Source organism: Molossus molossus, unplaced genomic scaffold (assembly GCF_014108415.1).
Source record: "Molossus molossus isolate mMolMol1 unplaced genomic scaffold, mMolMol1.p scaffold_m16_p_11, whole genome shotgun sequence".
Taxonomy (NCBI): domain Eukaryota; kingdom Metazoa; phylum Chordata; class Mammalia; order Chiroptera; family Molossidae; genus Molossus; species Molossus molossus.
In genome coordinates, this window is record NW_023425346.1 from 6537903 (window position 1) to 6553338 (window position 15436).

Genomic DNA, 15436 nt, shown 5'->3' on the forward strand with positions numbered 1-15436 from the left:
GGGAATTGAACCAGCGACCTCTTGATGCATGGGTCCACGCTCAACCACTGAGCCATACCTGTCGAATTCACTTTCATTTTTAAAAATCTAACTTGTGAAATACAGATTATATACATGAAAACTTTTAATAAATTTGGGCAAATTTATCCATCATGTAACCAACACACTTCTGTCCACACTGAAACCCTAATGTACGTGATGGGTCTCTTCACCCTGGCTAAAGGACGCTCAGATGATGTCCGGCCTTTGGGAGCTCAAAAAAACAACTCAGACAGCCTTTTGTAATATCTGGAGCTTTGTTCCAGTATATTCGCCTCCTTTCTAGAACTCTGTTTGCAATTTTAGTTTCTCCAGTGCTTCCAAATCCCAGTCTTGGTTCCCATACCTCAGTAAGTTTTCCAAGCTTGGTTTAATTTCCTTCTCCCATAGTCTGAAAATTACCTTAAGGCAAAAAGTCTGGGCCATGGTACTATTTGCTCCATTTTTTTCTCTCTGGGAGTGAGGGTAGGGAAATAAAAATTCTGAGCTGCCTGTTACCAATGTAAAAATATCGTTGCCACTGTTTTGCCCATTTTTAAAAGTTATTTATGGTTATAAATTAATTCTGGACCTTGGTACTTCATCATGGACTGAGCAGAAGTCTCCACCTTCAGTTTTTTTGTTTTATTTTTCAAATACAGTTGATATTGAATATTATTTTTTACTACTTCCAGGCGTAAAATATAGTAGACAGATAAGCATATGTTTATAAAGGGATCTGTCCATACACAACTTTCAGGTTTGAAGGCTATTTTGTTGCACACACAATTTTAGGTTCAGAATTTCGTTTTCCCATTGAGCACAATAGAAATGTCATTCCACTGTTACCTGGTCTGAAATGTGTCTTTTAGAACTCTCACCATGCAAGCTTTTCTCTTCATCTTTCGTTTTACCACATTTGACTATGATATGTGTAAGCATATTTTTCTGTTTTCTTTTGTTTCATTTTCTTTGCTTTGAGTATCCATCCTGCTTGGATTTTACAAGATTTTTCTGTTGTTGCTTGTTTTGTTCTGTGTATTGATATTTTTGATCAATTTTGAAAACTTTTAACTGATTATCTCTCAAGTCTGTTTTCCTGTTCCATTCTCCTTTTGTCTTCTGCTGGGACCCCAGTGACAGGTATGTTAATCCCCTTAACTGTTGTCCAAACATCTTACAGTCTTGTTCAACTTTTCATACTCTTTTTGTTTATTCTTTTCTATTTGGGTGAGTTAAGCTACCCCTTCCTCACATCTATTGTATATAGTCTGATGTTAAGTCATGGAATATATTTTTTACTTCTAATGTATTTCTCAGTTGTGACTTTTCTCTTTGGTTATTGCTTTATTGAATGTATTGGGGTGACATCAGTTAATACAATTATATAGGTTTCAAGTGTACAGTTTTATACTATATCTTCTTACACTGCATTTTGTGTTCAGCACTCAAAGTCAAGTCCTTTTCTTTCACCAAGAATCCCCCCTTTAACCTCTTCTACCTCCTCCCACCTGACCCCTGCCCTCTGGTAATCACCATACTGTTTGTGTCTATGAATTTTGTTTGTTTTGCTTAATCCTCTTACATTTCTTACCTCAGCCCCCAACCCCCTCCTCTATGATTCTTTCTTTCTGCCAAATTGTTCATCTGCTTATACCTGTTACCCAAATTTCCACTAAATCTTTACATAGATGTATCATAGGTATTTTTAAGTCCCTTTTTAATCATCCCCAAACCTGGATCTACTTATATTGACTATTTCTCCACTTGCATATAGATAATTTGTTGGCATCTTCTCATGTTTTATAAATGTTGGCAGTGTGCAGACCTTGTAGACAATCAAACAGTAAAGACTGAAGAAAGTGTGTTTGCCTCCAGAAAAGAGCACACTCTCCTTTCTGTGAGATCGTTCGTGTGGGAACGTGCCACCGGCCTCACTCTGAGGCAGAATTGGGAAGGTCCCTTCACAGGCTGTGGGGCTGAGCACTGGTGAGTCTTCTGAGACGGTTTCATTCTTTAAAGAGCAGCAATCGACCCTCTGACCAGTGGGAGATCTCTCTGCCTTTTAGCCTGGCTGTCTTCTTTGGGGTCACTGGGGAGGCATGTCTATTCTCCAGCCATTCTCCGGCTCTCTGATTCACAGGAGACTTGGTCCCACATCACCGCCTGGCTTCCAGACGTGGCAGTCTCCAGCCCTGACCTTGACTAGCTCTGCACAGAGCAGGGAGCTGCCGTCTTGCAAAAACCACGAGGCCCCTCTTTTTCCAAGTCAGAGGAAATGTACTTCACTTCAACAAGCATAAAGTGAGTGTCTTCTCTCTGTCAGGGGCTGTGCGAGATGCTTGGAAATGGGAGGGAGTCGAAGCAGTTGTGCTCTGACGAAGGAGCGTCTGACACATAAAGAGATGACATCATGATGCTCCACAGAAGCCCAGAGACAGATACATCCTCAAGCTGAGATGAAAAATACAAGTTTCCCTGGAGAAATGATGACTCTGTTAATTACTCTTTTTTGTTGTTATTTGCTAATCCTCATCAGAGGATTTTTTTCCCATTGATTTTTAGAGAGAGTGGAAGAGAGGGAATAAGGGAAAGAGAGAAACATCAATGTGAGAGAGACACATTATTGGTTGCCTCCCACACAACCCCAACTGAGACCAGGAATCTAACCCACAATCCAGGTACGTGCCCTTGGCCAGGAATTAAAACCTGTGACCCATAGGTGCACAAGCCAAGGCTTAAAACAGCAGTGTCTGGAGTCCAAATAATGCCAGCGGCATCACATCAACTGAGAACATGCTAGAAATGAAAATTGGCAAGTCCCATTCCAAGGGTACTAATTCAAACACTCTAGGGATGGATCAAACAATTTATATTTTAATAAACCCTCCAGGTGGTGCTGATGGCCACTAAAGCTTGAGAACCACTGATTTTTAAAAATCATTTTTCTTTATTGATTTTAGAGAAAGAAGAAGGGAGAAGGGAAGAGAGAGAGAGAAACATCGATGAGAGAGAACATGGATTGGCTGCCTCCTGCATGCCCCCCACTGGGGATCTGGCCCACAACCTGAGCATGTGCCCTGCTGGAATCGAACCGGCAACATTTTGGTGCATGGGTCAGTGCTCAAACACTGAGCCACATCAGTTGTGCGAGAACCACTGATTTTAAATGTAAGACCTGAAACCATATAATACCTAAAACATTGCAATAAACACTTTGATGTCAGTTGCAGCAAAAATATTTGGATTTCTCTCCCCAGCCAATGGCAACAACAACAAAATATAAACAAATGAGATTGCAGCAAACTAAAAAGTTTTTGCAAAGTAAAGGAAACTATCAACAAAATGAAAAGACAACCTACTCACTGAGATAACATATCTGCAAATGATATAGCCAATAAGGGGTTAATATCTAAAATATATAGGGAAGTTATACAATTCAAATATAAAAACCTGATTAAATAATGGGCATAATTCCTCAAAAGACATTTTTCCAACGAAGACATACAGATGACCAACAGAAATATGAAGAGTTGCTCAATATCACCAGTTGTTGGGGAAATGTAAATCAAAACTACAGGGAGATACCACCTCACACCTGTAGGGTGGCTATTAGAAAAAAGACAAGAAATAACTGGTGGTAGAGAGGATACAGAGAAAAGTTATCTGTGCATGGTTGAAGGAATTTGAATTGGTACTGCTACTACAGAAACAGTATGGATGTTTCTCAAAAAAGTGGTAATAGAGCTAAAATATGACCCAGCAATTCCACTTCTGAGTATTTGTCTGAAGAAAGCAAAAACATTAATCTGAAAGGATATATACACCCTTATATTCACTGCAGCATTATTTACAATAACCAAGATATGAAATCAACCTAAGTGTCCATCAATGAATAGATAAAGAAGGTGTGGCATATATATAGAATGGAATATTAGTTATAAAAAATAATGAAATCTTACTATTTCAACAACATAGATGGACCTAGAAGCTATTAGGCTAAGTTAAAGCATCAGATAGAAAAAAACATCACAGTATAAAACAGGAAAATCCCATGGATACAGAGGGCCTGGTCATGAGCAAAAACAATATAAAATGCATATATTTGAGGTCTAGAAGAGTTCATAGGAAAGATGGATATAGAATAACTACACTCAAGACTGTGGATCAGGCCAAAGTAGTAACAGTATAGAGTCTGAGAAGTCATCAAACAGGCCATAGAATATAAAAAGAGCTGATGCTTCGTTGGCTTTTGAGTTTTGGAATTATGGCATCATTCACTGTGTTAAGGACCTCCGCTGGAGAAATAGCGTTCGAGGAAAACATACTGCATTGAACCTCTTCCCGGAGAAAGTAAACTGGGAAAACCATGTAAATCATAGTTTCCTCCTTCGCAGAAAAGATGAACATTTGTAAATGCATAGATATATGAATCAGCATTATGTTTGGAAGAAACTCCAAAATCACGGCATGATGCAAGAGAGAATATTTATTTATATGCTACTTGCTTTCAAATTCCATCTTCAGCCTTTATGATTTACAGAGTTTTCCCCATTTACTTTTGTAGAGGCTGAGACAGAATCTGGAAGCAAGTGCATATAAATACCGTCTCCTGTGTTGAGCAGTCTGCGTGGGCATGTGCAGACTGTGTGATTTAAAGGACAGTCCTTAAGCACAAACGACAGTCCTTCCTAAATAAACATGGCAGAACTCCATGAAGCTGAGACATTGCTCACCTATCTCTTTTGCTTTTTTTAAAACTCATTGTATTTCATGAGTCCAATCTTTGAATCAGCTAATTATTATTCACTGGGCCTTAAGAAGCTCTATTAGCTGAAGGGTTCATTTCAAAATACTGCCATACATGGAAAAATTTATCTAAAGAGATTTTTTTCCTGACTTTAAAAAATTATAAAAATTTTTTTATCCTCACCCGAGGACATTTTTGCACTTATTTTCAGACAGAGCAAGAGGGGGAAAGGGAGGAAGAGATAGAGAGAAACATCAACGTGAGAGAGACCCATCGAGTGGTTGCCACCCACACGACCCCAACCAGGCCTGAGGACAAACTACAACCGAGGTACATGCCCTTAGTGGGAACCCAACCTGGACTCTATGGTCCACAGACCGATGCTCTAACCGCTGAGTAAAATTGGCCAGGGCTAAAAAATTACAATTTTTTGATCATCAGACACCTTTAGATCTGTAGGAAAATTTCAGTAATAGCACTAACAGTCTCCATATACCCCATGTCCAGCCTCTGCCATAGTCAATAAACTAATATTGATTAATTGTTATTAGGTAAAGCTCATACTTTATTCAGATTACCCCAGTTTCCATCCAAAATCCTTCGTTCGTTCCAGGAAAAAAAACAATATATATATATATATATATTTGTGAATATGTTTTTATTGACTTTTTAGAGAGGAAGGGAGAGAAAGATAGAAACATCAATGTGAGAGAGAAACCTTGATCGGCTGCCTCCTGCACACCCCCTACTGGGGATCATGCAGCAACCTGGGCGTGTACCCTGACTGGGAATCAAGCAGGGACAATGCTCAATCTACTGAGCCACACCAGCCGGGCTAAAGATAACATTATATTTAGTCATCAAAATTCTTTAGGCTTCTCTTTGCTATGACAGCTTCTCAGACTTTCCTTGTTATTGATGACCATGAGACTTTTGAGGACCACTTGTCAAGTGTTATATAGACTGTCTCTCCTTTAGGATTTATCTGATTTTTCTCATTGTTAGACCAGGGTGATGAATCTGGGAGGAGAAGACCACAGAGGTAAGGAGCTATTTCATGAGATCACATCACGGACACATACTAAGACCATGACTCATCATCCCTGATGTTAGTCTTGATCACTGGGCTAAGGGAAAATACATTTGCTCCTTCCCCCCTTTTCATACTGTACCATTTTGAAAGGTCACGATGCACAGCCCGTGCCTAAGGAGGGGGAGCGGTGCTGTGCTCCACACCTCAGGGGCAAAGCATCTCCAGGAATCCAGAAATCATTTGTAATTCTTCACAAGAGGTGTGTCTCTTGTCCCCCATTTACTTACTTAAGTCAATGGTTTTAAAATCAGTTTGTATTCATGGAAATTTATTCTGTACTTTGGTTTACAATCCAACACCATTCCATTTGCTTCTTTGCTCAGGTTTTTCCAAACTCGACCACTGGAAGTTCCTCCCGTTGACTTCTGGTTCCCTTTGACAAATCTCCATCTTGGTAATATTTTTGAGCATTAACTTATTTTATGACACTGCAAAATGCTCCAGGTTTATCCTGTAGCCTTCCTTCCCCACACCTAGAATCAGCTATTTCTCCGAGAACACCTGGTTTCTTCAATTGAAGAATGGTATTAGAAGCTAACAGCGGGGTATCACCTCTACACTTTCCAGCTGGCAGAGTAAGGAGATATATGTGTGCATAGTAAGCCAAGAATATACTTGTATCTGTACACATTCTATAATATTGATGTCTCCAACTCAAATCCACCACCACATGATCATTCTGGCCTCCTTCCCATGCTTATTTAAAACCTCAATCCAGTGATTCCACTTCTAGAAATATACCCTAAGAAGCCTGAAACACCAATCAGAAAGAATATATGTACCTCTATGTTCGTAGCAGCACTATTTACAATAGCTAAGATCTGGAAACAGCCCAAGTGCCCATGCATAGATGAGTGGATAAAAAAGCTGTGGTACATTTACACAATGGAATACTATGCAGCTGTGAGAAAGAAAGATCTTTTATCCTTTGAGACTACATGGAGAGACCTGGAAAGTATCATCCTACGTGAAACAAGCCAAGCAGAGAAAGACAAGTTTCATATGATCTCACTTATTTGTGGAATATAGTGAACATAACAGTCTGAGGAATGTGGTAGTCTCAGAGATGTGGGAGTGGGGTACAGACTGACAATCTCCTAAAGGGGGGTGGGGGAGAGATAAACCACAGAACTTATATGCATGTGTGCATGAACAGTGGACATGGACAACAAACTGGGGAAAAGGCAGGGAGGGAGGGGGAGGGGGGATCAGTGGGGAAAAAGGAGAAACATCTGTAACAAAAATTAATTAATAAAAAAAAAGAAAATAAAAAAGAAAGATAGAAAGAGCTCTTATCCTTTGAGACGACATGGAGAGACCTAGAGAGTATTATGCTGCGTGAAATAAGCCAATCAGAGAAAGAGAAGTACCACATGATATCATTAATTTGTGGAATATAATGAACAAAATAAGCTGACAAACAAAATAGATTCCAAGACATTAAATAGAGAACAGACTGACAAACCTCAGAGGGAAGGGGGTTGGGAGCTAAAAAAGAGATAAGCCAAAGAACTGACACACAGATAGGCACAACCAATAGACACAAAGAACACTGTGGTGAAGGTGGGAGGGGAAGTAGGGAGGAGGGCATCAATGGGGGATAAAAGGAGGAGCATCTGTAATACTTTCAATAATAAAGACAAATTTAAACAAGTAAAAAAATAAAATAAAACAGGTGAAAAGAAAACAAATAAAATAAAACCTCATATTCCAATAGTAGAGAACCTGGCTCCCATCATTCATCTGAACTGTTCAATTCCAAATATGTATAGCAGTATCCGAATTATTAACCAGTAATCTCTTGGGAAATAACTTGACCAACTGGAATACAACACCCATGTACAGTTCCTTTACCTTGGTACTTACAAATGCTATTCATAGCCACAGTTAGTTAAGCGAGCACCACCCTACACCACTCAATGAGGTGTTTTATATATTTGTGATACAATTAGATTATTTTGTCACATTCTGGATTCTATCCCAGGATATCCTTACTTCCTACATTTTTAAAATTTCTGCATACATTAAGGTTCACTTAAGGTAATTTTTTTTTGCTATAAAGTTGTTCCAGTTTTGACAAACACATGTTATATGTCCACAGTGTCATATTGAACACCACTCGAAATTTCCCTGTGTTTCCTCGCATCAGCCCATACCTCTCTTCTCAAACTCTCAGCAACCACCAGGGTTTCGCCTTTTCCAGAATGGAATTGTACAGCATGTAGCCTGTTCATACTTGCTTCTTTGACTTAGCATATGCATTTAAGATTCATCTGTCTTCTTATGCCTGGATGTCTAATTCTTTCATCACTGAAATATTATATTTTGTGGTTGCCAGTATTTGGAGATTATGAGTAAAGGTGCTCTAAATATTACTGTCCAGGTTTTTAGGTATGCATACATTTTCAAATTCCTAAACTTTTGGTATCAAATCTGCCTCTTCCTCTTGCTAAACTCCCTCTTTCGTTTTCCTGCAGAATCTGCAGGGTGAAATGCAGCCATGTTCTGCCCAATCTCTTCACAAGTAAAGTCCTCAGCCATTGCTTGTCCTATCTATCCTGTTTATCTGTCAGCACCCCAGATGGACTGCTGGCCCCCACCACTGCTTCAGAAAAGTCCTGGGAGTCCTGCTCGGTGTGCTAAGTGCCACACTGAATCCCAAGCCAGACCAACAACAAGGAGTTTGCTAAATATTCATTTGTGTGGGAAGAGTGACTTCCAACTAGACTCCTTATAGTCAATTATTTTAGTTACCAAGCTGTAGTCAATTGCCCCAACCTCTTATCTCCAAGATAATTGTCTTCCTTTTACTATGTTTTCCCCTTTTCCAGAAACTTTTATGCCTTATTTAATATTTTACCATTGACCTTTTTCTCATTAATTATTTTTGTGCATGACACCCTTCAAGGAAGCCCCTATTCTACAATAAATATACATAAACCCTTTTACATTGCTACATTCTAAAGGCAGAAAACACCCTATCCGTGCTCACCATTCCTAACCAGCTTCTCCCACTATAGACAATACTGTTTCTTTTGTGCTTGTTATTTTTTTCTCTGTAGCACTCCTTTGAACAAAGTCATGATTTTTTCCATTGTCAATTACATACAAAAGTGTTGTTTAAATTAACAAACTGATTTCAGATTCCAGCAGTGCCTTTTATTAGCTGGGCAATCTTGAGCAATGTATGTAACGTATTAAAGCTTCAGCTTTTCTTGTGACCGATAAAGATACTATTCATTTCATAAGATTTTATGAGTTAAATATGCAGATCTCCAACAAGTTCCTGAGAAAGTTATTTTAAATATATTAGTTCCTCTTCATTAGTTTTTATCCTATAGAATTTCATTTCCTAACATTTTGTTCTTTGTCACTGAATTTATTGTGTGACATTTGTTAATACGTACAATCATACAAATTTCAGGTACACAATTCTACAGGTCATCATCTGTGTATTGTAGTGTGTGTTCACCACCCCAGGTCAAGTCTTTTTCCATCACCATTTGTCCACCCTTACCCTCTTTTACCTCATTCACCCCACTCCCATTTCCCTCTGGCAATCATTATACTGTTTTCTGTGTAGATGAGTCTCAGTGGTTGAGCATTGACCCATGCACCAAGAGGTCACCGGATTGATTCCCGGTCAGAGCACATGTCCAAGTTGTAGGCTCAGTCCACAGTGGGGGTCATGCAGGAGGCAGCCAATTGATGTTCTCTCTCATCAATGTTTATATTTCTCTCTCCTTCTCCCTTCCTCTCTCTCTAAAAAAAATAAAGAAAAAAAATTTTTTTAAATATATATACCTTCATTGATTCTTTTTTTATTTTATGTTATTTTTTTAGAGAGAGAGGAAGGGAGGGAGAGATAGAAACATCAATGTGAGAGAGAAACACTGATGGGCTGCCTCTTGCATGCCCACTGCTGGGGATGGAGCTCGCAACCTGGGCATGTGCCCTGAGCGGGAATCCAGCAGGGACCTCTCAGACCTAAAGACTTGTGGGGAGTGAGTCTTTTCCTCCCTCCCCCCCTCCCTCCCCTCCCCTCCCTCCCTCCCTCCCTCCCTCCCTCCCTCCCTCCTCCCTCCCTCCCTCCCTTCCTTCCTTCCTTCCTTCCTTCCTTCCTTCCTTCCTTCCTTCCTTCCTTCCTTCCTTCCTTCCTTCCTTCTTCTTTGCTTAATATCTTCACTCGTCTCTTCCGTGACAGCTGTCAATCTGTTCTCTGTATCCATGAGTCTGTCTCCACTTTGTTATTAGTGTATTTTGTTCATTAGATTCCACATTTGAGTGAAATCATATGGTACTTGTCTTTCTCTGACTGGTTTATCTCAGTTAGCATAATACTCACCAGGTCCATCCATGCTGTCACAAAAGGTAAAATTTTCCTCTTTTTATGCAGCCAAGTAGTATCCCACTGTGTAAGTGTACCACAGATTTTTAATCTACTCATCGACCTATGGGAGCTTGGGCTTCTTCCAAATCATGGCTGTTGTAAACAATGCTGCAATGAGCGTGGGGTTCATATATTCTTTTGAATTAGTGTTTTGGTTTTCTTTAGGTATATTCCCAGAAGTGAAATTGCTGGGTCATAAGGCAGTTGCATTTTTAATTTTTTGAGGTAACTCCATACTGTTTTTCACAGGGTTTTACCAATCTGCATTCCCACCAACAGTGCACGAGGGTTCTCTTTTCTCCACATCCTCACCAACACTTGTTGTTTGTTGATTTATTGATGACAGCCTTTGTGACAGGTGTTAGGTGATATCTCATTGTGGTTTTAATTTGCATTCCTCTGATGATTAGTGAGTTGAGCATCTTTTCATATGTCTACTGGCCATCTGTATGTACTTTTTGAGGGAGAGTCTATTCAAGTCCTTTGCACATTGCTTAATTGAATTGTTTGTTTTTTGTTGTCGAGTTTTATAAGTTCTTTATATATATATTTTTATATTAAGCTCTTATCAGCTGTATTGGCAAATATGTTCTCCCATTCAGTGGATTGTATGTTCATTTTGGTGATGGTTTTCATTGCTGTGAAAAACTTTTTAATTTGATATAGTCCCATTTGTTTATTTGTTTATTTTGTTGCCTTTGCCTGAGCCAATATATCAGAAAAATATATTGCTACAAGAAACATCTGAGAATTTACTGCCTATGTGTTTTTCTCTTTTATTTAGTTTTATTTTTTTTTAATTTTATTTTTATTACAGATGTTTCTACTTTTTTACCCCATTGACACCCTCCTCCCCACCCCCCCCCCCGGTGTGTCCCCAGTTTTGTTGTCCATGTCCACTGGTTATGCCTACATGCATATAAGTTCTGTGGTTTATCTCTTCCCACCCCACCACCATCTCCTCTTCTGAGGGTTGTCAGTCTGTACCCTACTTCCATGTTTCTGGGTCTACCCTATTCCTCAGACTGTTATATTCATTATATTCCATATATAAGTGAGATCATGTGGTATATGTCTTTTTCTGCTTGGCTTGTTGCTCTTAGGATAATACTCTCCAGGTCCCTGCAGGTCATCTCAGAGGATAAGAAATCTTTTTTTCTTATAGTTGCATAGTACGCCATTGTGTATATGTACCACAGCTTTTTTATCCATTCGTCTACTGATGGACACTTGGGCTGTTTCCAGATCTTAGCTAATATAAATAGTGCTGCAGTGAACATGGGGGTACATATATTCTTTCTGTTTGGTGTTTCAGGCTTCTTAGGGTATATTCCTAGAAGTGGGATCACTGGGTCAAATGGCAGTTCAATTTTTAATTTTTTGAGGTAACACCATATTGTTTTCCATAGTGGCTGCACCAGTCTGCATTCCCAAAAGCAGTGCACTAGAGTCTTCTTTTCTCCACACCCTCGCCAACACTTGTTGTTTGATGATTTGTTGATGGCAGCCATTCTGACAGGTGTGAGGTGATACCTCATTGCTGTTTTAATTTTCATCTCTCTGATGATTAGTGATGTTGAGCATTTCTTCATATGTCTCTTAGGTATTTGTATGTCCTATTTGGAGAGGTGTCTATTCAGCTCCTCTGCCCTTTTTTTTTCAATGTCTATTTTTTTTTTTTTTTATCCTCACCCGAGGATATTTTTCCATTTTTTGTACAGATAGAGTGGGAGGGAGAGAGAGGAAGGAGAGAGAGAGAGAAACATCGACGTGAAGGGACACATCGAGTGGCTGCCACCTGCACCACCAACCAGGGCCGGGGACAAACTGCAACCGAAGTACATGCCCTTAGCGGGAACAGAACCCGGGTCTCTCCGGACCGCAGGCCGACGCTCTAACCGCTGAGCCAAACTGGCCAGGGCTCAATGTCTATTTTTTTTTTTTTATTGATTAATTTTTGTTACAGATGATTCTCCTTTTTTCCCCCACTGATTCCCCCCTCCCTCTTCCCTCCCTGCCCCTTCCCCAGATTGTTGTCCATGTCCACTGTTCATGCACACATGCGTATAAGTTCTGTGGTTCATCCCTCCCCCACCTCCCCACTCCTTAGTCTGTACCCCGCTTCCGCGTCTCTGCCCATTTTTTCAATGGGGTTCTTCGTCTTCTTTTTATGGAGTTGTATGAGTACTCTATATATTTTGGAAATTAACCCCTTATCTGATGTATCATTGGCAATGATGTTCTCCCATACAGTGGGTTGCCTTTCCATTTTGATGGTTGTTTCTTTTGCTGTGCAGAAGCTTTTGAGTTTGATGTAGTCCCATGTGTTCAATTTTTTCTTTGTTTGTGTTGCCTTAGGTGATGTATCAGTGAAAATTCCGCTTCATATGATGTCCGAAATTTTGTTGCCTACATTTTCTTCTAGAATTTTTATGGATTCATGGGACACATTTAAGTTTTTTATCCATTTTGAGTTTATTCTTGTGTAGGGTGTAAGTTGATGGTCTAGTTTCATTTTTTTGCATGTAGCTGACCAATTTTCCACACACCTTTTATTAAAGAGACTGTCTTTACTCCACTGTATGCTCTTGCTACCTTTGTCAAATATTAATTGAGCATATTGCCTTGGGTCCATTTCTGGGTTCTCTAGTCTGTTCCACTGGTCCATATGCCTGTTCTTGTGCCAGTACCAGGCTGTTTTTATTACAGTGGCTTTGTAGTATAACCTGATATCTGGTATTGTGATCCCACCTACTTTGTCTTTCTTTTTCAAAATTGCTGTGGCTATTCAGGGACTTTTTTGGTTCCATATGAACTTTTGAAGTATTTGTTCTAGTTCTGTGAAATATGTCATTGGTATTTTGATGGGGATTGAATCTATAGATTGGTTTGGGTAGTATGGACATTTTAAAGATGTTAATTCTTCCAATCCATGAACAAGGTATGTGCTTCCACTTTTTTATATCTTCCTCTATTTCTTTTTTTTCAATGTCCTGTAGTTTTCTGCAAATAGATCCTTTATTTCTTTGGTTAAGTTTATTCCTAGGTATCTTAAATTTTTTGCCGCAATGGTAAATGGGATTTTTTTTTAAGTTTCTCTTTCTGTGAGTTCATCATGTTTTTATAGTATTTTTATGATTTGGGGTCTAACATTTAAATCTTTAATCTATTTTGAGTTTATTCTTGTGTATGGTATAAGAAGGTGGTCTAATTTCATTTTTTTCTCCCCATGTATCTGTCCAGAGTTTTCAAACATTAACTGACTATAAAGACATAGCTTTAGCCCTGGCCAGTTTGGCTCAGCGGTTGGAGCATTGGCCTGTGGATCAGAGAGTTCCAGGTTCGGTTCCCGCTAGGGGCACATACCATAGGGAAAAAAAAAAAAGACATGGGTTTATTTCTGAGTTTTCTATTCTGTTCCTTTCTTGCCTTGGCCAGTGTGGCTTAGTTGGTTGGAACATCGTCCTATACACCAAAAGATGGCAGGTTCAATTCCCAGCAAGGGCACATACACAGGTTGCAGATTTGATCCCCCTGGCTACATACTGGTGGTAACTGGTCGAAGTTTCTGTCTCCTTTTCTCTGTCTCTCTCTCCCCCCACCCCCTCTTTTTCTCTCTCTAAAATCAATTTAAAAAATTATGTGTATGTGTGTGTGTGTGTGTGTGTATATATATATATATATATATATATATATATATATATATATATCTATATATATCTGTCTCCTCAAGTGAGGGTTAAAAAAACAAACAAAAAGAACTTTTCTTACCTGTCCTCTAAATCCTGTGATATATAAGCAGAGTGGGTAAAAGTGAGTTAAAAATAACAGTTTGCTAGCACTTTTAAGTACCTTGTCATGCTAAAAGGGGGATTATTTTGGACTTAAAGGCCTACTATCATTGTTAAAAGTCTTTCCATGTAGAAAGATGACAACCTATTAATATCCAGGAGATTCAATACTGAATCTACAACACAAAGGGCAGACCAACTGAATACTAACTATTTTAAAATATATTATCTATGTTTTATTGCACATGGTATTGATGGCATCTGCTAGACCCTTAATGAGCACTTACTATATTCTGGGTTTTAACATATTATCTTATTTACTATAATTATTATAATTCTATATGTACACGAAATCTTTGATTTGCTCAGCATCCCATTTTTAGTGACACAGCTTTTAGCACAGAAACCCAGACATATTAAATGCTCAATAAATATTTTCTAATGGATTATTGAAGGTGCTGGGATTTTATCTAAAGACTAACTATCTTGCCCTGACCAGTTTGGCTCAGCAGTTAGAGTGCCGACCCACGGACCAGAGAGACCCGGGTTCAGTTCCTGTTAAGAGCACGTACCTAGGTTGCAGTTTGTCCCCGGCCCTGGTTGGGGTTGTGTGGGTGGCAACTACTTGATGTGTCTCTCTCTCTCATCATTGTTTTTTTCTCTCTCTCTCTCTCTCTCTCTCTCTCTCTCTCTCTCTCTTCCCCCTCTCTCCCTCCTGCTCTATCTGAGGATAAATGCAAAAATATCCTTGGGTGAGGATTAAAAAATAATAATAATAAATAAAATAAAGACTGTTTCCATTTTTATATTCTTAAAGTGTATCATTATGAAACATTCCAAGGAGTCTGTTCTAACAGTACTGTTTCAAAGGTTGAGCATAACCACTTCAGGGCACACAGTTTACAAAGAGTTGATTTCCTTTTGCTGATGAGTCCAGGACGAGGGTTCAGAAAGCACTTATTAAGCCTCACTACCGTCCTGCCTCCATCGGGGGGAGTCCCACTCTTCCCTGAAGATAACAATGGCATGTGGAATCCCTGCATGACAACTGTGACCTGCTGAGCAAAGTCCATGTATGCATATATGCATAACTTATGGACACAGACAGTAGGATGGGGAAGGCCTGGGTGGGGCGTGGATTGGATAGAGAGATGCAAAAGGGGAGAAAATGGGAGACATCTGTTATACTGTCAACAACAACCAACAAAAAGGGAAAAAAAAGATTTTAAAAATGTGCCCTAGAGATGAGCTGTGTTTTATCCACATCTGTGAGGTGGTCACTTTTGATGTGAAGAGAGTGATCAGCAACAAGGGCTATGGTCACTCACATATGTCACTGCTGTGATTTGACCCCGTTAGTAATCCGGACAGTTTCATGTCAGAGTCCATACTTA